This window comes from Equus caballus, chromosome 1 (genome assembly GCF_041296265.1).
Source record: "Equus caballus isolate H_3958 breed thoroughbred chromosome 1, TB-T2T, whole genome shotgun sequence".
Taxonomy (NCBI): domain Eukaryota; kingdom Metazoa; phylum Chordata; class Mammalia; order Perissodactyla; family Equidae; genus Equus; species Equus caballus.
The window spans coordinates 171,939,963-171,962,555 of NC_091684.1; the positions used below are offsets into that span (position 1 = coordinate 171,939,963).

Genomic DNA, 22,593 nt, shown 5'->3' on the forward strand with positions numbered 1-22,593 from the left:
GCAGCCTTTTACTGAGAGTATAAACAATGTTTTGATGCTCCTCTTCAACCTCCTTACTCTTGCAGGGGAGGAAAAATTTTCCCCCTTCCGTTCTAGCTTCTTTGGCTGGTTTAATAATTAAATTGACATAAGACAGACATTAACAGAAGAGAAACCCATTTAATTTTGTACATAAGGGAGCCCCATAAAAATATGAGACTCAAAGGGAAGTCGGGCAAGCAATTGAGGCTTATATGTCATCCTGAGCCAAGGAAACGGATAGGGGCCTGGGGCTTCAAAGGGGAAGATTAACTCACAGGATGACAAGAAGAGCAGATACTTGGTAATTAGATGTTTGCCCTGCCATTCAGGTAGGTCATTCAGACAAAAAGTTATCTCTGATAATAGCTCTTTTTCTGGTACAGGCCCTCTATCTAAATTCTTTTAAGGAGTTAAAGGAGAGGTAAAAGTTTCCTCCTGGGGCCAGACCAATGGCATAGTGGTTAAGTTCATTCATTCCACTCCAGTGGCCTGGGGTTCATGGGTTTGGAACCTGGGTGCAGACCTACACACCGCTTGTCAAGCCATGCTGTGGTGGTGTCCCACATATAAAGAAGAGGAAGATTGACACAGCTTTAGCTCAGGGACAATCTTCCTCACCAAAAACAAAACAAAACAAAACATTTCTTCCTGAGTCTGTTGGGCCTTGATTGCCTTCAATTTAAAATAACCCATGTGCTAAAGTGACCCATTTTCAGGTGGCATATTCTGCTTCCCTTCTTTCTCCACCCCTCCCAACTCCTCCCCTACACCCATGCCAGACTGAAGGTTTACTCATCATGATTTCCATTATAGTCGTCTCATAGTTTACTATCTTTTCTACTGGGACTTTTACCTCTCTGGTTTCATCACCCCTTCTGCATTTCTATTCTTTTATCAGTTGTGATTTTGGAGAGATAGACAGTGAGCTGGTAAGGTACTCCAATAGCTGGAAGAGGAAACACTATCCGAGGATGTTTAAAGCCTCAAACTGACAAATTATCACATGTGAGAGACAATGTGCAGGCAAAAACAATCAAGAAAATGAGGATCTTGAGGACAGATTTGATCTCAAGCTGCTGGAAACAATCACAACCCTGGGAAAGAGGCTTTCTGACCTTAGAAAAAGGGCTCTATTGCCTGAGGGAAAGCAACTGGTTTCTTCATTTTTCAAGAAGAAGATAAAAACATGCCACCCCAAATGTGCCTCTTTGACATATTGGTTTTGAGTTGTTTATTTTTAAGAAATAGCAGACATAGGAGAAGCTCTGAAAACTGTGTAGAAGTTATCATTTTGTAACAGACATTTACATTTACAAGGAAAATTTCCTTTTATAAAGATGTCTCCCTCTCAGGATCAGTAAGAGAAAGGTGACTCTAAATCTCTAGAAACTCTCATCAATGACCTCCCATAACTGGTCTCCCCCCACCCCACCCCGTACCCCACCCCCCACCAACATCTATGGTCTTGAGCTGGAGATGGCATTTAAGGTGATGGCTTGGGCCATTTCAAGGAGTTACTCAGTTTTCCTGGGTATCTCCCCTGTATACGGGAGGTATATATGTTATTAAACTTCTGTTTGTTTTTCTCCTGCTAATTTGTCTTTTATTATGGGGTTGGGAGAGGACCTCAGCAAAGAACCTAAAAAGGTAGAGGGGAAATTATTTTTCCTCCTGGACGCTCATTTTCCCTGAAATTGATATCCTCCTGTGATGCTGACTCTTAGTTCCAGGAGTCTACAAGCTGAAGTAGATGGGGAGAAAAAGCTTTTTCTTTTAGAATTATATCATGCTATTTGGCCACAATCAATACTACCCTCATTTTACAAGACCTGACTTTCGTCCTCACAAAATTGCTGGAGGCCTATCTGTGATAGATTTCATTATCTAATTGCTCTCATATCTTTTATTCCTCTCAAAAATTTCTCTTAGCTCTAGTCTGCTGGTGACACTTCTAGGATTCCAGGGTTAATGCTGATATATATATACATTTTTTTTTTTTTTTGAGGAAAATTAGCCCTGAGCTAACATCTGCTGCCAATCCTCCTGTTTTTGCTGAGGAAGACTGGCCCTGACTAACATCTGTGCACATCTTCCTCTACTTTATATATGGGACACATGCCACAGCATGGCTTGCCAAGTGGTGTGTAGGTCTGCACCCAGGATCTGAACTGACAAACCCCAGGCCGCCAAAGTGTAATGTACTAACCTAACCCCTGTGCCACTGGGCTGGCCCCAGTGCTGATATATTTTTTACTCAGTCTTTAATTCTTTCAAAAATTATTTGTGTGTTTATTTTGAAATGCTTTCATCTGTCTACTCAGTTTGATCTGTAGATATGCAAGGCTATCTCTGTTCTCTTGAAATGTGGTACCCAGAATTGGGTGTAATATTCCAGTCATGTTCTAAGCAGATGAGAATGGGATTTCACTTTTTATCTGAATATTATTATTATTGTTGATCTAAAGCCACTGTATCTTCACAATTCTGCTTGATGTAGACAAAGATTATCTTTCTTTATTTTCATTGATGAAGCCCTGTGTTCCAAGCTGTTACTTTGTCTGAATTTATCTGTGCTTTCACCAGCCAAGGCAATTATCTCTGCGTCCTACCACATCTTCCTCTCAATCTGATGCTTACTGCCAGCAAGGCCATCCAAAGCCCAGCCCAGGGAGGTTGCTCTGGTTATCCCTGCATAAAGAATGGCTCCACTGCTTTTACACAAAGGCTCTAATGGACTCCAAAGTCTGACAGACTTATGGTGTAATCAGTTTCTCTGTAAATTACTCCTCTATTTTACAGGCCTCGTTTTTCATTGAAGCAAGGATTAATATTCCCTATTACAAAGGGTTATATACATATGTTAGGGAAGAAAGAAACATGTTCAGTGGAAGTTTTTGATGTATCTCTAAATAAAAGGAAAGCACAGATGAGCTTCCTGTGGGGAGTCTGAATCCTCAATCCTGTGTCTGGCCACCAGAGGGTGATGTTGCACAAACTAGAGGTCCCTGTTTCTGTTGAAGATCAAAGCCTTCCCCTCAGCCCCTCTTCCCTGCAGTGAGCCTGTTGAAGCACCCTCCCTGACTTCTTTGAGGTCAGACACAAGTAAGAGAAACAGAGATCAGAAAGCACCCAGGATCATCTCAGCAGTTTTGTACATGTACCTAAACAAGGGACTTGTCTAGCCCAACCTTGCTCACACCTCCTATTTCAAAGAGCGGGTTCCACAGCCACTTTCCTGCTTGCTCAGTGGACATCTTCCAGAAAGAAGCCTTCAGCATTCCCACTGCTCAACCATGCTCGTGGTGCTCATCCCAGTACTGGGGATGCTTTTTGCTTTGAGTAAGTAATATTCTATATGGTCTCTCATTCTACATAAGTATCTGTTTTTCTATTCAAAGTTTAGTAGAAATACTTTTTGTAGCCAAGTCTGCACTGCTTTCACTGATATAACATTAATTTTGCAGGAGATGCCAGAGCTCAGTCAGTGACCCAGCCTGATGGCCATGTCTTGGTCTCTGAAGGAGCCCATCTGGAGCTGAAATGCACCTATTCGTATGATAGAGCTCCTGCTCTCTTCTGGTATGTCCAGTACCCCAGCCAAGGCCTCCAGCTTCTCCTCAAGTACTTTTCAGGGGATACCTTGGTTAAAGGCATCAAAGAGTTTGAGGCCGAATTTAGGAAAAATGAATCTTCTTTCAACCTGAGGAAATCTGCAGCCCATTGGAGTGACTCAGCTGTGTACTTCTGTGTTCTGAGTGACACAGTGCGGGAGACTGTAGGGGGAGCTGAACACAAACTGTGAGACACTAGGGAGGACAACTGCGTCTGAAAGATTTTGGACTCTGACATAGTGGAGGCCATAGTGTTCTTATCATACGGTAGTGTAGGGGAGGAAGACTTTTCCTCTACCTAATGTGAGCTCATCTGGCCAGAGAACGAATTAAATTCACATGAGACAGAATAGCAAGAGAAAATTAAACAAAGCTTTATGAGGACCATGGCCTGGGGCCTTTCTTCTGGAAGGAAGAAAGGGCACTGAAGTGGTGGGGTGCACAGAGTGGTTATATACCCCCAAACAGGATGTTTCACATATGATTGAAATGTCCCTCCCACAATAGTCACAAGATTGCCCTGTGGGCACATCACTTGATGGACACAGCAGGTAGTAGGTCTGCTATCTTGGAGGGCGTAGCAGGAGGCAAGCCCATTGTTTTGAGCTGGGTCGTCACAGGTGAGCGCAGCAATCAGTTCCTAGCCTAAAGAAAGATGCTTAATCCTTAAAAAAATGCCAAAGGTGGAAGGGGGAGGGAAGTCAGTTACAGGAGGTTACCAGACAAGCACAATAAAATGCAGATTTAAGTCCTTGCCTTTGGCATTGATTAAAAGTTTCTAGAGATAAGGTCATTTCCCCTTCTTCCTGGTAGAGAGAGGGAGATATCTTTACAGATGGAGATTTCCTTTACAATGTAAATGTCTCTTAACAAAAGAGCAAGCAAGTTCTACTTTTCAGTTGCTTTCCTATCTGCAAAGAAATCAGCCTCAAATAATCCTCATGCCAAAGAGACATATTTTGGGGTGGCCATTCCCAGGTCCCCACAGTAGAAATGTGCTCAAGGATTTACTGAGCCAGTGTGGGGCTGATACTTCAAGGCATGGGATATGAGAGTTGAGACATGGTGCAGAGGAGTGTTACTTTTTCACTCATCATTTTATCTTTCAATAATCCAAAACAAAAGATGAACTCTTTTATTGACATCACCTTCTTACAAACTTACTCTATTCCCAATTTGGTAATTTTAAAATAGTGATACTGAACCTCTTAATCTCAAATTTTTGTACCTGGATTGGCTAATCACTAAGACACTGGTGCTTGGAGATGGAGAAAAGTTTATTTGAATTGGCCAAACCGAGAAGGTGAGAGGAAAGTTTCTCTCAAATCTACCTTAATGAAAGAAGAAAGCTAGATGTCATTTTAGAGCTAAGGTACTTGGGAGGAGGAATTTCAGAGAAATATAGGGTAAATCCATGTTTCTTTCACTCCAGATAAGCCCTTGGGCAGTCAGACTTCTGGGAGTCAACAGTAGCTGCAGGCTGTTTATCTGGTGGTTGTAATTTCGTTAAAGACATTCTTTTTCTTCTGCAAAACCACCTCCTAAATCCTTGTGACCTTTGAGTCACCCCTCAGTTTAAACAAGAAAAGAGCAAATTAACAAGATTAACTTCTTTTCATTTGTGTCTGTGCTGGGAACAAGGTCAAAGGGTAATTATGTTCTTATTGAATATTTGCAGTAACCTCAGGTACGCAGCTTCAATAGTTTTCCTGGAATCTTTCTTCCTGGCTGGTTATTTTTCCTCATTTTTAGGTGCTCCATCTAGGATGGAGGCCGTGATTATGATGGTGAATAGCTTAGAATATGGGTTGCTTATATAGATTTTAGTACATTACTAGGAATATTGCAGAAACAAGGGTGAATAACTCAAAATTTTTAGTATTTCTTCAAGGATTATTAAGGAAAGAAGACATGCTAAGTCTAGATGTCAAATTCCATTTATCTTAAAGTGAAGTTTGTTTTATTTTTGCTGATCATAACAATAGATTCCTATTCTTTTGATATCTTAAATTCTGCAAATCCATATCGGAAATCTTCAAAACTGGTAGGTTAGTTACTTTTGCCAGTTTCTCACAAATGCAGTCATTGCTTTCATTTTTACTCTTGTTCTATTTTTATATGATTTTACTGTTGGAATATTAGAAATCGGTTCTCATCTGTGTGACACTGCTATAATGATTTGCAGTTTAGTAATGTCTGGGCCCTGAGATATACTGATTAAGAATTGCAATGGGAATTAAAATGTCAAAGGACATGTGATAAATGTATGACTTTCCTCTAGTTAAGATGAAACACTCCAGAAGAAGACTCTGTATTCTTAAGTACCTGAGGCCTTAGAACTTGATGATGACTTTGGAAAGGAAGGGGAAGGATTGGAGGAGGGTTGGGCTTTTTAGTTGCATACTTTCTGACCCTGTGATGAGTAAGAGATTAAGGTTAGAGGAATTCAAAGATACAGAGAATAATAGTGGATTGTTTTTAGGGATTTTCCTTAACCAAAGGGTACACCAGTAGAAATCAGCATTATTTTTCAAGTTATATTGATCTGGCTATTTGTGTTATACGCATTTGAAGGATTTCTGGAAATGGGATAAGGGACATAAAATTATTCATAAGAAATTTATGCTTATTTAATGTTTTATTTTTCAGACTACATTTTCTGCTATCTCTGAGACGATGATTATCTTATTTATTTACTTATTTATTTTTTAGTCATTCCTGGTTATATTTATGTCTGGAGTAATATGGAAAATTTTCAGCCAATAAGTGGGCAGAGGTGTAAGATTTCAAGATGCTGGGGTTACATCAGTGAACTTCTCTCCACAGTTCCCTCACTCATGTCAGTACATATATTGTCTCCCATGTATGCCTCTCTATTTGAACATGTTGTAATCTCTTGTCTAGATAGATCTTATATAGATGTCTTTTTAAAATTATTTTATTGAAGTATATACGGTATATATATAGTATATATATGGTATATATATGTGTGTGTGTATAAAGAAGATATGGTATATCTTCTTTATCTATTCATCCATTGATGGGTTCTTGAGTTGCTTCCATGTCTTGGCTATTGTGAATAATGCTGTGATGAACATAGAGGTGTATATATCTTTTCAATTACTGTTTTCTTGATCCTTGGATAAATGCCCAGAAATGGAATAGACAGGCTGATTGTCTTTATGATTCTTATGGTCACCAACTCAGTTCCACGACCCAAAGTGACCACAAGTGGGCACTTTATCAGTATGCACGAGAAGGTGAGACGTCAATTTCTTTCAATTCCAAACTGAAGATGAGTATTGAGGAAATATAACTCCTGACACCAAGGGCTTCAGGTACTCGAGGAAACACTTTCCATCCTCATACCATCAACCGTGCCTGAAATATCAAAGTTTGTTTTATTTACAAAATTATTTTACAATTGTGAAAAACTTTACATCATATGTAAATATAATAAAGAAAAAAATCCCCATTTATTTTAACATAATTATATTTTCATATGAACAAATTGTAATGTATTTTTAAAAGCTTTTATTTTCTGTATCTCTCTGTATTCATAAATATAGTTATACCCAAATGTAAAAAAATAAATAAAACATTGCAGATAAAATTGCCATCTCTTTTTTCTCCTCAGTCTGTCTTCTTTTCTTTCCCAAGACAAACTTATTATGATCTTTGTTTCTCAAGCCCATGTTTTCACATTTCTAATGCCTATACGTTTATCTCTAAACAATGTTATGTATTTTGTGTTTTTAAAATTTACATGAATGCTATCCCATTGTACATGTAATTGTGAAACTTGCTGTTTTCATTAAAAATACTTTTGAGATATAGAAAAATTTATACATATGGATATATTTCATTACTTTAATGAAAAATTACTTTAATTACTGCTACGTAGTATCCTACTTTAGGAATATGTCATATGTCCCCTCTTGACAGACAGTTGTATTGCGCAACGTCATCCATGATGGTCTTAGGCTCAACTAGACAATTGAATTTGTAAAGCTCAATAGGCCACATAAGTATTGGCATCTCTCACGCCAGGATGTTTTTAAGGGGAGTCCTCTCAGCTGTCTACATATGAGTTGAGGGACTATTCTTTCTGCAACCCCCTCGTCTCTTCCTCTCACATCAAGTGCTCAAGTGTGAGGGAACAAGACCAACAGGTCACCCAGACTTAAAATCCCCATGTTTCAAATAGGATTCAGTATCTCCTGTAACAGTTACAAAACTCACTGCCCCAAAGCTATGGCTTCATACCAAGTATTCACTGTTCATTTCCAGTCTAGATACAATTTAACATTTGGAGATCATTTTACCATAACATGTTCCCTAGCAATACAGCTGACATTACCTTTATCAGGTTTCCAGAGGAACAGAGGTAGAAAATGTAACCTAATTTTTTATGTAGAAAGAGAAAGGATTTTGTTAGTCCTTCATTCAAGGAGTGTTTCTAATTTTTTTATTGTGATAAAAATTCTTCTAGGAATATAGTTGTTTCCTTATATATAGATGCAGAATGTTTTGTTATACACTTAGAAATGGCATTGCTCTGTTATATAATCTACACTTTAAAAATTTTACTTACTGTTGCCAAATTACTCTCCAAAATGTTCTAACCAATTTTCACCCTCATCAACATGTAAAAGAACTCCTCTTTCCTCACATTTGTGTACTCAATAGTCCCTGTATCATATCTCCTCTTTCCTAGATTTGTTTCTTGAATTTGCCAAGTAAACTAACTATACTAAAATCCTTTTTTTTAAGTTTGGCTTTTGGAGGAACCCAATCTAAGAGTTTGGGTACAGAAGTAGTTTTAGCAAATACACAGAATGAGATTCTACAATTAAGTTGTTCATGGGCAGATGACAACAGGGATCCCATTGTTAGAGGTAAATGGGGTTGATGATAAGTCCTGAGAAGTTGCAGCATCACAGTTACTAATTACTTGTGGTGACCTGGCATGGGATTCAGGCATAAATTGTTGCAGTAGCTTATGCCATACCTTTATCATTTGAGAGGTGTAGTGATACTAGTAATTTTACGTGGTGCTGTGGAGTTGGTTAGTAGTGACTGGTTTCCAACTGGGAAGAGCAAGGTCAAAATGGAACCAGCTAATACCATGTGTTTGTCTTTTACCATCTTTAACCTGCAAGGATGCTCAAAGATAATGGCTGCAGCTTCCTATCTGCTTTCTAATCCTTGTGAAAATTCACTATTGTACTCAGAACCGTAAAGAGAAGGGGATTTGGGGAAATGTAGTTTCCTATACAGCCAAATTGACAATAGAATAACCCACTACAGAAAACTGAGAACCACTATGAACAAGAAGAAAATCTTTACCTCCTGCGTTTCGTTCTCTTCCAATTCAGAGGTTCCTCAAATTTTCTTTCATCACATTCGGTGAGAATTACTCAAGAATCATTATGAGTATCTGAGCAGATGGAATGATTAGAGCTCCAGCTGCAAGACTGAGTGACTATTATTACTACAAATGGGAGATCTTGGATGAGAAAAGGTAGGTATAGGATCAGAAGGCATGGAATTTGGAATTTCAAAAAAATGTATTAACTATAAAAGAGTAGTCACAAGCACATTGGGAGGGTCTCTCTCTTCAACTCAGTGACAGAGTAAATTTCTTGTGTCATTTATTGCACACTCATTCAAAAGCACTTATGGAACAATTTACCAAGTACATGTGGTACATCCTTAGAGCTCCCAGTGAGGACTTAATAAAGGGTTAAAACTTTCCTGTAATAATAGAAGACAGCATATTTGTCATTAGCTTAATTACCGCTTTCCGCGTGCAGTGAGTGGTTCTTTTTGTGTTCAGTCCTATTATTTTGAAAAAGTGACAGAAATTCTAACTGACAATTTATGAAACATCAGAGTAGTCATAATCTGCCTTCAGCTTCTAACTGGTCTAATTATTACAAAAATCTTCTGATTATAAAACATAGCTCTTCTAGTTTCTCTAGGTTTAAACTGCATATAACTTAGTGTAGATAAGGACTTAGTTCAATGGTGTGCTGTCTTGTTTATTGTCAACTGGGCATCTTCAGCATCCCCTTTGATACACTCCATCACTTTGCTGGGGAGAAACCCAAACTACACATTCAATAATCCCTTTCTTTTACTATCTAGTTTAAATTCTGTAATTGAGAAGTGTTAGTGTGATACTAAGAAATTAGAAGAAAAGGGGAGTCCATTATCCTTCTGTAGGGGCTGTGGGAAGACAGCCGAGATGACCAGCAGTGGCTTTGTTTGACTTCTGGGTTTCTTCCTAAGAATCATCCACACTGGTGTTACAGGCAGCTGGATTCATTATACTTCAGAATTTCTCATAATCAGGCCTTCTCATCTCTGCTTAGTCAGTTCTTCCAATGACTGTATGTCTAATTCCCTGAATTAAATTTCTTTCTACTTAAAATATTTGAACTTGTTTCTGTTTTCCTGTCTGACTTTTTACTAATACATCTGGGTAAATCTAAGTCCTTTAAGCAGATCTCCTGGGCTCCTGAAGTCAGATCTTCTGAATAAAATCTATTATTAGTTGGTAATTAGCTTAAGCAGCTTTTGTAATTCATCACACAGTTCTAACGTCTTCCACTCAAACCTACTGTCACAATTCCTCAATGACATTCATCTGCTTATTATCTCATGATGTGGACAATGGATTCCCTCAGAGGAGTGGAGGGCTGCTGCAACACAAGGGACAAGGTTGACTTGAAAGAGTAAGGAAATTATGGAAAGTGAGACTGTTCACTTTGCTCATTTCCACTTTGACTTCAGGTAGAGGAGGTTAGGGCCCTGGGGCAAAAGAGCCAGGGAAAAAGGAGGAAGACCCTGCCTGCTCACAGAGATTTGACACAGGGTAAAAGTGAGAAGGAAGAGAGAGAAGTTATTATGAACCTAAACAATATCCAGACCTAAATTTTGTAACCAAGTCTGGAGCTTGTTACTACTTATGCCTTGACACAAGACCACATAGCTGCCTTCTCTGAATTCATGGAGCGTGAGTTTCCCAGAAAGTACACTGAGGAAGCCTTCTGTGTTCAAAGATAAATGTTAGTACAGCTTCACAGACAAAAGGTATCATTTTCCCTAAATTTGTCCTGTGAACATTGAGTTTTCTGTTATAAGTTGAACAGGCAAGAATAGGGACAGTAAGTAGTGTTTGTTTTTGCTAATGCGACTTCAGTACTACCATGAGAAGAGAGTGGCTTTAAAATTCTGTGAGGTTTGGAGGCATTTTCTCATGCTGACCCCAGAAATGGTTCATGGAGACTTCAAGTCTCCTCTGAATTCAGGGTTCCTCAAGGTTATTTTGTAAGTTTGTATTACACTGACTACATCACAAACCATCTGAGAGTTTTAACTTCTCAGACATTAATTCTGGTGACTGTAATTTTGCAAGTAAATGAAGAGCTCTCCAAATGTGTTCTTTTAAGTTGATGATCAAGTAACTCTTATAAACAAAGAAACTCCACCCTTGCTATAAAATGCTTCTGTATATCAGCAGACATATCTCTACTAATCCTGGAAGCTGAGATTGAGCCCATTATTTTTTTTATTGAGTTTATAATAGTTTACATCAATGTGAGATTTCAGTTGTACGTTATTTCTTGACTGTCACCACATAAATGGATTGAGCCCATGTTTTTTTCTTTTGTTTTTTTTTGTTGTTGTTGAGGAAGATTCAACCTGAGCTAACATCTGTTGCCAATCTTCCTTCTTTTTCACTTGAGGAAGATTAGCCCTGAGCTGACATCTGTGCCACTCTTCCTTCACTTTATATGTGAGTCCTTACCACAGCATGGCTGATGAGTGGTGTACGTCCATGCTTGGGATCCGAACTCGTGAACCCAGGCTACCGAAGCAGAGCTCACTGAACTTAACCACTATGCCACAGGGCTGGCCCCACTTTATTTTGTCTTTTGAGGCAAATTCATATTGTCTGACTACCCTATCTTGTGGTGACACTTTTATTGTACTGTATTGATTAATAATTTGGCAGATGGACATATGTAGAGTGTATACTTGAGGCAAAATTTCCATTAAAAGTTTAATATGGGAATATTTCACCTGATGCAGACAGGCCAATCAGATTATCTGAGAATCATTAAAATCTTAAGGGAGACAAAAGTGATGTCAGATAATTTTATGGGAATTCAGTAACTTTAATTACTGCATTTCTTCAATACTGAGTTATATGTTTTTAACTTTTTAATTAGTATGTGTATATCAAGATGAAGAAGTTTTTTTCTTTGGAAAGCTTTTATTAAATTGTATTTCTTGCAATTGATGTCTTAGAAGTGAAGCAATATGGTATTTCAAGTGGCAGCAATTCCTCAACCAAAGAGGATTCATTTACTCATTTATTTCTGCATTTAAAATCTATTTGCTGTCCACCTGCTAAGTGTATGACATTGCTCTAGGTGTGGGAATAGAGTGGTGAAAAATAATTTAAGTCTCTGCCATTCAAAATCATCTATTAGTGACTAAATATGCATCATTGACATTCCTCTGATTTTATCCTAAAACTTGCTTATATAATATTTCGGTGGATCTCAAGGACTCCCAAAATGGCTCAAAAAGAGAAAGTAAAATTTAATTCTCCTCAGGACTGTAATGATACGGAGCTTCCATGTCAGATAGTGTGCTGGTAAGAAAATAGGCTTTTAAAAAATATCAACTGTTCTTTAGATTTACAGAGGACCATCTTGAGAGCCAAGAGATGTCATAAAAACAGAGCCAGGGGTGAACATACAGGACTGAATCTAAGAGGAGAACATGTTAACATGCTTCTGAGTTTGGTATTTTGCCCACAAGAGGGTGGATCGTCCTGACACATATATATACATTTCCTGCTTAAATTCTGAGTTCTCAGTCATCCTTTCTCTGTGACCTTAAGTTTTCTTCCCATTAAGGAATTGAGACCAAAGAACACCAGAGACAGTAAGAATGAATTCTTCTCCAGGACCAATAATTGTGCTATTCTTAATGTTTGGTAAGTAAAATGACACATATATCTTCAAGTCTTTTATTCTGTTATGTTGGTGTAATCTTTAACCGCAATTTTCTCTGAAAGGTAGAGTTCAGATCATGCCAGGGTAACCAGAACCATTACTGTTACTTATTTATTTTTAAGAAAGAAGCAGTGAAGACTCAACGACCCAAACAGAAGGCCAAGTGACCCTCTCAGAAGGGTCTTCCCTGGCTGTGAGCTGCTCCTAGGAAACCACACGTTACCTGGCCCTTTTCTGATATGTCCAATATCCTGGAGAAGGTAGAAAGCTCCTCTTGAGAGCCTCAAAGGCCAATGAGAAGGGAAGCAGCAAAAGTTCTGAAGCCACATACAAAACAGAAATCACCTCCTTCACTTGGAGAAAGCCTCGGTCCAAGATTCACACTCAACTGTGTACCACTGTGCACTGTGTGACACAGTAACAGGAACTGTAGGAAGAGCTGAACACAAACTCTGAGCAGTAACAAAGGGTCTGGCTCTGAGTATGTGACCCTATAATCCACTGTGGTTTAAGAATCAGGAGCTAGTCTACTGTTGTTGTCACCCACCACTTTCCCCAGGTATTCTTGGTGGTATGAGAAAGTCATATATATCAACTCTAAGAACTCAGTAGAAGAACAAGAATGAAAGATGCCTCATACAAGGTGCTTTAATGGTGAGAGTGAAAACAGAATATGTCACCATAGTTCCTGAATCACAGCTGAAATTTGTGATTTCAGTAGCATAAAACCTTAAGGGGAATGAAATCGCCGATGTGTTCATCTTTGCGTAAAATTCTAGTCCCCTGACCTTGTTTCAGATCATCCAGGGAAATATTGTTTTCAGAGACACACCTGTAACAGATAAGGTTGCACATGGTTAATGTCTCCCTGAAGAGAGCTTCAGCTCAAGAAGAGTAGCTTCAGCCCAAGGCACAATAGATTCTTAAAGGAAGAAAGAAACATAAGAAAGAAAGGAGAGAGTCCTACATATGAACACACAAATGCAAACAAAAGACAACATTTCTTACAATTTGTTTTTGGGATAATTACATGGTAGGCATAAACTGGTATTCTTCATGCACACTAAACCAGAATTTTACATTCTCTGCAACTACAATAGTGCCTGCATCATAGCAAAATATCTTAAAAAATTTGTCAGTTAATAAATGAGTAGGAAAACCCATTAATGCTACCACAAAAAAGCTACTAATTTTTTTATTAAACAAATTTATTCAACAAAGAATTATGTTTTTCTCTAGCCAATATATTTATATATACATTATTTTGTGTACATTATATATTACATTATCATATAATCTTTAGTTGTCAGTGGTTTATGATTATTTATGTGTAATTTCTTTCGTTTTATTCTGTTTAAGGTTTGCTGACATTCTTGAATTTGTAAATTTATGTCTTTCATCAAATTGGCAAGTTCTTGGCCATTCTTTATTCGAATATGTTTTCTGCTCCAGTCTCTTTATCCTCTCCTTCTGGGGCTACAATTACATATATTTTAGACTTTTTGACAGGTCTCCAGGATTCTGTCTATTTCTTGTTTCAATTTCTTTCTTGTTCTTAAGTTTTGTTCATGGTTCCCTGACTTTGGCACTAGTAACATTTTGGGCCAAATAATTTTTTATTGGGGTGTCTGTTCTATGAATTGTAGGATTTTTAGAAGTACCTCTTGCCTCTACCCACTAGACGCCAGGAGTATTCCATCCCTGAGTAATGACAACCAAAAGTGTGTCCAGATTTGCCAAATATTTCCTTGTGAGATGCAAATTCATGCTTCATTGGTGATCATTCAGTTAGATAATTTATACTGATCTATTTTCAAGTTCACTTACTATTTCTCTCTCATCTTCATCCTACTATTGAGTGCTTACTATGAGATTTTTTTTTTTGAGGAAGATTAGCCCTGAGCTAACTACTGCCAATCCTCCTCTTTTTGCTGAGGAAGACTGGCCCTGAGCTAACATCCATGCCCATCTTCCTATACTTTATATGTGGGACATCTACCACAGCATGGCATTTGCCAAACGGTGCCATGTCCGCACCCGGGATCCGAACCAGTGAACTCCGGGCCGCTGAGAAGCAGAACACATGAACTTAACCACTGCGCTACTGGGCCGGCCTCCTTACTGCAACAGTTTGTTTCATGTATTGTATTTTTAGTCCTAACATTTCTATTTTCTTCTTGAGTAGTTTTTATTTCTTTGTTGAGAATTCCTATCTTAGCATTCATTTCAAGCACACTTTCTTTTACTTCATCAAATATAGTTAAATTTCTTTTTCTATTAGTTCTAGCATCTTAGTCATCTTGACATTTGTCTCTGTTGACTATCTTTTACTTAGATATTAGTTATTTTTTCTGGTTCTTTGTATGTTGCATAATTTTGAATGCATCTGAAACACTTTAAATATATTTTATAAACTTGTTTATTAAAAAACATAATCCTCTGGAGAATGTGGATGCTTTTGTTTTAGCAGGAAAATAACCAAGTTTGGTTCAGACTGTGTTTCATCGCTCCTTTTGTGAGTGAGGCTCAAATCCTAGGTTGCTCTTCCAGTTTTTGACTCCTCTACACAATCTGCCTGCTTTGGTTTAATTTTCACAGTCCACAGGTAGTTACCTTGTGTGTTTCTTTCAGTTTTACTTGTAATCAGTGGGAAAGATGGACTCTAGGTTTCCTAAAGCTATCTCCTATTCTGCTATGTTCCTGAATTAACCTCTGGGTCTCTCTAACATTCATGAAGAATGGCCATTTGCCATTTTTCTCCCGCTATCATTTTTATTATCCACCTTTAGTTAATCTCCTCCAGTTTGTATATTTGTAATAAGGACTTGATTTTTCTGAGTCTTTCACCTCTCATTCTCCAAAGAAGGAAGTTTGTACTCTGGTGCTAGAAAATGAGAGCACCTGTTTGTTTTTACCCATGCTTCAAGTACTGCATTTTTTCCCCTAAAATCCAAAAGTTTCTGAAGTTTTCATTAATTTCCAAGAGTATAAGATGTAGTGCAACTTTCCAAAGACTATGCTTTCTTGGTACCTAAAACAAAGGTAAAACAGGAATTTTCTTTTCAATTTGCTCTTCCTTTCTCTAATTTTTACCAGTTTAAAATTTTTTTTTCTGTTTTTCATGTACCATGATTTGTGATGTTCTGGACCATGATGGGCTCTTTAATACTCTCTAATCTTTCTGGTAATTAATTTATTTCTTAGAATCCTGTCAACATCTTTAAAGGAGAATATTCTATTTCTGGACTTATTCTTCTCCAACTATGAGATGTTGCTTCTACCACCATCGAAGATTGGAGAATTCCTTTGCATTCTTCCAGGGCAGAGGAAACAGCATTGTTCCAAGGTATCAACAATCCTTTGGCTTTTGACTTTGTAATTGTTGGGCTCTTCCAATGATCAGCAACTTTGACAGGAGCTGCAATGACTACTGGCCTGAAACCAGCAGCAATTGCTCCTCATAGCTTATTTTTGACTATGTTTTTTTCTGTCCTAACTTTAATCCTCTATCTGCTTTCTGTATTCTGGAAATATGTAAATCTCTTATCTCCAGACAATCCCTATTCTTTTAACTCTTATGGATTTTGGCTTATTCCCTTTTGTATTTCTATTCTTTTAGTTATGAGGAAATTTGGAAGAGATGGGAGGTGAGTATACGGTCCCAGAAATCAGAAGTTCACACTCATTGACTGTAAATTCACAAATAGACAGAATTACTAAATTTTCTATGTGAAAGGTAATCTTGACAGGAAGCAACAAGTGAATGAAGAACCCAAGAAGAATACTGAGATCAAAATCCTGAAATCAAAGAAAGGTATTCTGACTTTTGTCAAAAGGCCCCATTGGCCTCAGAGAAAACTGAGACTTTCTCCATTCTCAGGTTTTCAGAGATTGCTCTCTTGGTGTGGTTGTATGTCCTTTAGCCACAGAGGTTTCTGTAGTTCTATTTCCTTTAGCCTTTAGGGCAAAGCCTTCCCATGCAGAGTGACATCTTGCCACATAGCAACATTGCTCTCATTTTAAAAGCCCAGTCTTTTTTTCTCCACCTTCACTCATTTCTCTGCCTCTCCTCTCCACAACCTCTGGCAACTACTAATCTGTTCTTTATAAGTCTTTTCTTAATTCTATGTATAAGTGATATGAAACAATATTTGTATTTTCTGATATATTTCACTTAGCATAATGCCCTCAAGGTTCACGTCATTGCAAACGGCAGGATTTCCTTTGTTTTTGTGGTTGAATAATATTTCATTTTATATATATATATAACATATTAACATATTTGCTTTATTCGTTCATCTGTTGATGGACATTTACGTTGTTTCCATGTCTTGGTTATTGTGAATAACGCTGCAATGAGCATAAGAGTGTAGACATCTTTTTGAGTTAGTAATTTCAATTCCTTAAGATAAATACCTAGAAGTGGAGTGTCTGGATCATATGGTAGTGTTATTTTAAATATTTTGAGGAATATTTGAGTCTGATATACTGTTAAAAGATGGATTTCTCAGGAACCTGTAGATGATGTCAAGCACATTTTCATCCACATAATGATCTTTTGTATGTCTTCTATGTCCATTCAGATCCTCTGCCAATTTTTTAATCAGATTGATTTTTTTTTGCTGTTGAGTTGTAAGAGATACTTACATATTTTGGATATTAACCTCTTTTCAGATATATGATTTGCAAATATTTGTAGGTTGCCTTTTATTGATGGTTTCCCTTGCTGTGCAGAAGCTTTTTAGCTTGATATAGTCCCACTTGTTTACTTTTGCTTTTATTGTTTACACTTTGGTGTTAAAATCAAAAAATTATTACCAAGACCCATGTCAAAGAGCTCACCCTCTCTGTTTTCTCCTAGGAGTTTCATGGTTTCAGGTCTTACTTTCCAGTCTTCAATCCATTTTGAGTTAATTTTTGTGTATCGTGTAAGACAGGGGTCCAGGTTCTTTCTTTTGAATATGATTGTCTAGTTTTCCCAACATCACTTATTTAAAAGATTATTCTTTGTCTATTGTCTATTCTTGGCTACTTTGTCATGAATTAATTAACCATATATTTGTGGGTTTATTTCTGAGCTTTCTATTCTGTTCCATTGAGCTACCTGTCTGTTTTTATGCTAATACCATACTCTTTTGATTACTATAGCTTTGTAATATAATTTGAAATCAGGAACTGTGATACCTCCAGCTTTATTCTTTCCCAAAATTGCTTAGGCTGTTTGGGATCTTTTGTGGTTCTATACTAATTTTAAGATTTTTTTCTTTCTATTTCTGTGAAAAATGCCATTGAATTTTGATGCAGATTGCATTGAATCTGTAGATTGCTTTGGGTGGTATGGACATTTTAACAATATTAATTCTTCCAATCCATGAGCATAAAATATCTTTCCATTTATTATGTCTTCTTCAATTTCTTTCAGCAATGTTTCATAGTAATGGGCCCCGTCTTTACATCTAAAACTTTTCACAAGCATCATGTGGTTTCATGTGCATCAACCAAGGAATATATCTCTGAGATCCTCTGTCAACACTGTGGAAAAGCTGGGCCATCCAAAACTCAGTCAGAGGCAAGTGGTCTGATTCCACTTGCCTGATTCCAGGGATTCTCATCGACTGGAATTCCAAGTCTGATATACTGTTAAAAGATGGATTTCTCAGTGAAGTAATTTTATACTCTACTTTTATATGACACCTCATTTCTAAGGGACTCTACGACTAGTACACAATCTTAGATTTGGGAAGGAAGAAACATATTGTGTGAAAATTTTGATATACCTCAGAAAAGAGAAGCAACTAACTAGCTCTCCATGAGGCCTCAGGACCTTTGGTTCTGTGCCCGGCCTCTAGAGGGCGATGCTGCACAAACTAGAGGTCTTGTTGATCAGCAATATCTGCTCAGCCCTTCCTCCCTGCACCTGGCTGAGCCCTTTGCAGAGACAAGTGGCAAGCATGAGAAGTCAGAAAGCATCCAGGCTCATCTCAGCAGCTTTGGTGTTTTTATCTAAGCAAGAAACTCATCCAGCCTAACTTCCTCCACACCTTCTATTTCTAAGGGCTTGGTTTCTACCATCGCTTTCCTGCCTGCTCGGGAGATTTTCCAGAACAGAGCACACAGCATTTCCACTGCTCAGCCATGCTCCTGTTTCTCATCTCAATACTGGGGATTGCATTTACCCTGAGTGAGTGTAATTTCATCATGGTTTATGGTTCTATAGATTCTGACTAAAGTTACTTATTTTTCACAGTGAAGTCTACCCTGCTTTCACTGATATAACATTGGTTTTGCAGGAGATGCCAGAGTGCAGTCAGTGACCCAACCTGATGGCCATGTCTTGGTTTCTGAAGCAGCCTCACTGGAGCTGAGGTGCACCTATTCTTATGGTGCAACTCCTTACCTCTTCTGGTACATCCAGTACCCAAACCAAGGTCTCCAGCTTCTCCTCAGGTACTTTTCAGGGGACACCCTGGTTGAAGGCATTAAAGGCTTTAAGGCTGAATTGAAGAAGAATGAGTCTTCCTTCAACCTCAGGAAATCCTCAGCCCATTGGAGCGACTCAGCTGAGTACTTCTGTGCTGTGAGTGACACAGTGCCTGGGTCTACAGGGGGAGCTGAACACAAACCACTCATGGGAGTGGAGTTTTGAGAGACTCAAGATCGCTTCCTGTGATATTTTCAGTAATCTTTTGCTGTTTGATGGCAAATGAGGAAAAGAGAACTGAGCAGACCCAGGTACATCTATATAATCCTACAAGTCCATATCTGATAAATTTAATTTCAGAGGCTTTTTGCTCTTTGTAGAAACTACATAATACTAAATAGTCATTATTCCAGAATGATGGAGGAGGCTGTGTTCTTATCACATAATAGTCAGATGCTCAAGGCCTTGCCTTGAGGTTTACTGCTTTAAGGGGTTGACCGTGTGGGATTTCATTTATCATGTTATCTTTCAATCAGCCCAGAAAACAAAAGATGAATTCTTCATATTCTTCCCTTGCAAAGCTTGCCTCTTTTTCTACTTGATCATTCACAGACAATTTTCTTGGAACTTTTCCCTGGGTCTCACTGTGCTGCTCACAATGTGTCAGAATATTTTCTCTGCCTTTAAGTATCTCTATTTAGGAGAGATTCTGAAAAATTATTGGTCAACAGTATGCAATTGATTAGGGCTTAGAAAAGTGTTATCATCATGTTAGTTCTGGAAATTGTTTAAGAATAGTGCAGGAGAATGAAGATTTAGAACTCATCAGTGTTTGTTCAAAGATTTTGTTTTTTTCAGTTGTGAAAGTAGTTTCCTATTCTTTTGATATCTTAAATTCTGAATTCTACATCAGAAATTTGTGGATGTAATCTCTTTTGCTGCTTCCAGTTATAGACTTTTTTTTTTCTCATTGCTTTCACCCTGTTCCAATATGATTTAACTATTGGAATATTAGAGATTGATTCTTATATGTTAACTTTGTCATAATTAATGATGTAGTAAGTTTAACAATACCAAACTCTGCTAGAAATATTAACAAGAATTGCAGTGGGAGCCAGCCTGGTAGCCTAGTGGTTAAAGTTTGCTGTTCACCACTTCAGCAGCCCATGTTCATTTCCCAGTCATGGAACCACACCACCCATCTGTCAGTTGTCACACTGTGATGGTGGCTAACATAGAAGAAATAGAAGGACTTACAACTAGGATAAACAGCCGTTTACTGGGGCTTTGAGGAGGGGAAAAAAAAAGAGGAAGATTAGCAATAGGTGTTAGCTTATGGTGAATCCTCCCTTGCAAAAAAAAAAATTGCAATAAATACTAGGGGACACTGGACCAAGTACAACTTATGACCCAGTATAACTGTTTTGTGTAACATGGGAAAAACCATATAAGAATATGTTATAGTTTTTGTGTTCTTGAAGTTTTAGAGGATAACAAATACTCTGGAAGAAGAGGAGCTTTCTAGCTGCTATTTGGCTTGCACTATAATAATATAGATGCATAGGAGTCCTCAAAATATAGAGAGAATAAGTAGATTGTGACCAATATGTAGATTGTGACCAATTTAACCAAACAGTGAACCAGGAGATCAACAGTAATTTTTAGATTATAGTGTTATGGTTATATGTAATAAATGTGTTTGATTGCTGGAAAAGTACAAGGAATGTACATGGGGTGTTAGAGACATAAAATTATGAGTAAGAAATGTATACTCATTTAATATCCTCTCTCCCTGCCTTCCTTTCTATTTTTGGTCATACTTTCTTTACCTCTGACTATTTTCAGGTGATTCATTGTCATCAGCTGAACCATGTTGTCCCAAAGGACCACAGTGGGCACTTCATGCAGATTGGTATGAGAAGGAGAACTACCAATTTCTTTTGATTCTGAACTCAAGCTAAGTTTGAAGAAAAATAAGTCCTATGCCAAGGACTCTGTAGTGGATCAGAATTTGCCACCCAAAAATGTGTGTCTTTGGCTTAATTATTATTAAGTACAAAAGACTCAGGAAGAAACTTTGACCTTCCCCAGAACTGCCTAAAAGAATTTAAGATAGAAGGCCTGTTTCAGGAAGGAGCTGTCACCATGGATCACTATTGCATATGAACTAAGTGTGATTGACAGAGAGGAACCTAGCAAGGCCCATTTGATCAAAGTCTTCCCATGTCCGAGTGTTTTTTGCAAGGTATGGCAAACATTTGTTTACCAAACATTTGCTTTTCCATTTCCCTGTGAATTGCCTTCTTCCCCTTTGAAGTCCTAAACCACTAACCCCAACATTCTCCTTTGTCTTTAGCTAGAGATGGTACACAAGGTGGTGGATTTGGCCATTACTCAGTTTTCCTGGGTTTCTCCCATGTATACAGGTTATTAAACGGTGTTTGATTTTCTTTTGTTATTCTATCTCATGTCAGGATTTAAATAATCCTGGACCAGCCAGAAAAACCTAGAGGGTAAAAGAATTTTCTTCCTCCCCTACAACAGCAAGCAGCTGGGAGATAATACTCTTACCTTCCCAACCTAACTCTGCCTGAGAAATCAAAGTAGTCTTCCCTCCTCCTTCCCTTTTTCCCTCTTTCCTTTGTTTAATAATTCATTGTTTATTTATATTATTATATAATTTTTATGAACAACTTTCTACAATAAAGAATTATGTTAAGAACAAAGTAGAAATCTTGAGTTATTTTATCAATGAAAGTAATAACTCTGACTTTTTATGTAATTAACTGGTCTTACTTCATACCCCACTCCTCAGAAGCAGCTGGCCTAATAGAGCAGTGGAATAGCTTACTGAAGACTGAGTTACAGTGACAGTTGGGAGGCAACACCCTGATAAGATGGGGCTTTGTTTAATAGAATTCAGCATGTGCTTTGAATCAGACACCATTAGTATAGGTTGCTGTTCCCCATGTGGCCATAATATGTGGGTCTGGGAATCAAAAAATGGACATGGGAGTGGCTCCCCTCACTATTACACCTAATAACCCACTAACAGGCTTTTAGATTCCTAATCTGGAGCTTCATGCTGTGTTTATTTAGAGATCTTAGTTCCTAAGGGAAGAATTCTTACCCCAGGGAACAAAAAATGGCTCCACTCAATGGGTGATGAGACTACTTGCTGGTCATCTTGGGCTCCTTAGCTGCTGAATCAATATGGAAGAAAAAAATCTATTGGCTGGAGTGATTGATCCTAACATGAGGACTTTGGGTTGCTACTATACAGTGGAAGCAAGCAATACTATGTTTGGAACCTCTTAGTATTTTCATGCCCAATGACAAAGCTAATGAAAAATTGCAGTAACACAAAACAAAACAGAACAATTGAGAATGCAGATCTTTCTGGAAAAAGATTTGGATCACTCAACCAGGGAAAGAACCAAGACCAGCCAAGGTTTTGGTTGAGGGCAGGGTAAATAAAGGGCAGGGATGGATGAAGGAAGCCATA

The 22,593-nt window shown here is 37.9% G+C and overlaps 2 long non-coding RNA genes across 2 annotated transcripts; both read left to right on the plus strand.

The window, feature by feature from the left end:
• Positions 1-3,090: 3,090 nt before the first annotated feature.
• LOC100072838 (uncharacterized) lies at positions 3,091-7,245 on the plus strand. The gene is made up of 2 exons (XR_011440404.1): positions 3,091-3,360; positions 3,486-7,245. It is a non-coding gene; the product is annotated as an uncharacterized lncRNA (long non-coding RNA).
• An 11,285-nt stretch (positions 7,246-18,530) lies between these two features.
• LOC106782176 (uncharacterized) lies at positions 18,531-21,739 on the plus strand. The gene is made up of 3 exons (XR_011425943.1): positions 18,531-18,848; positions 18,958-19,399; positions 20,934-21,739. It is a non-coding gene; the product is annotated as an uncharacterized lncRNA (long non-coding RNA).
• The last annotated feature ends 854 nt before the right edge of the window (positions 21,740-22,593 follow it).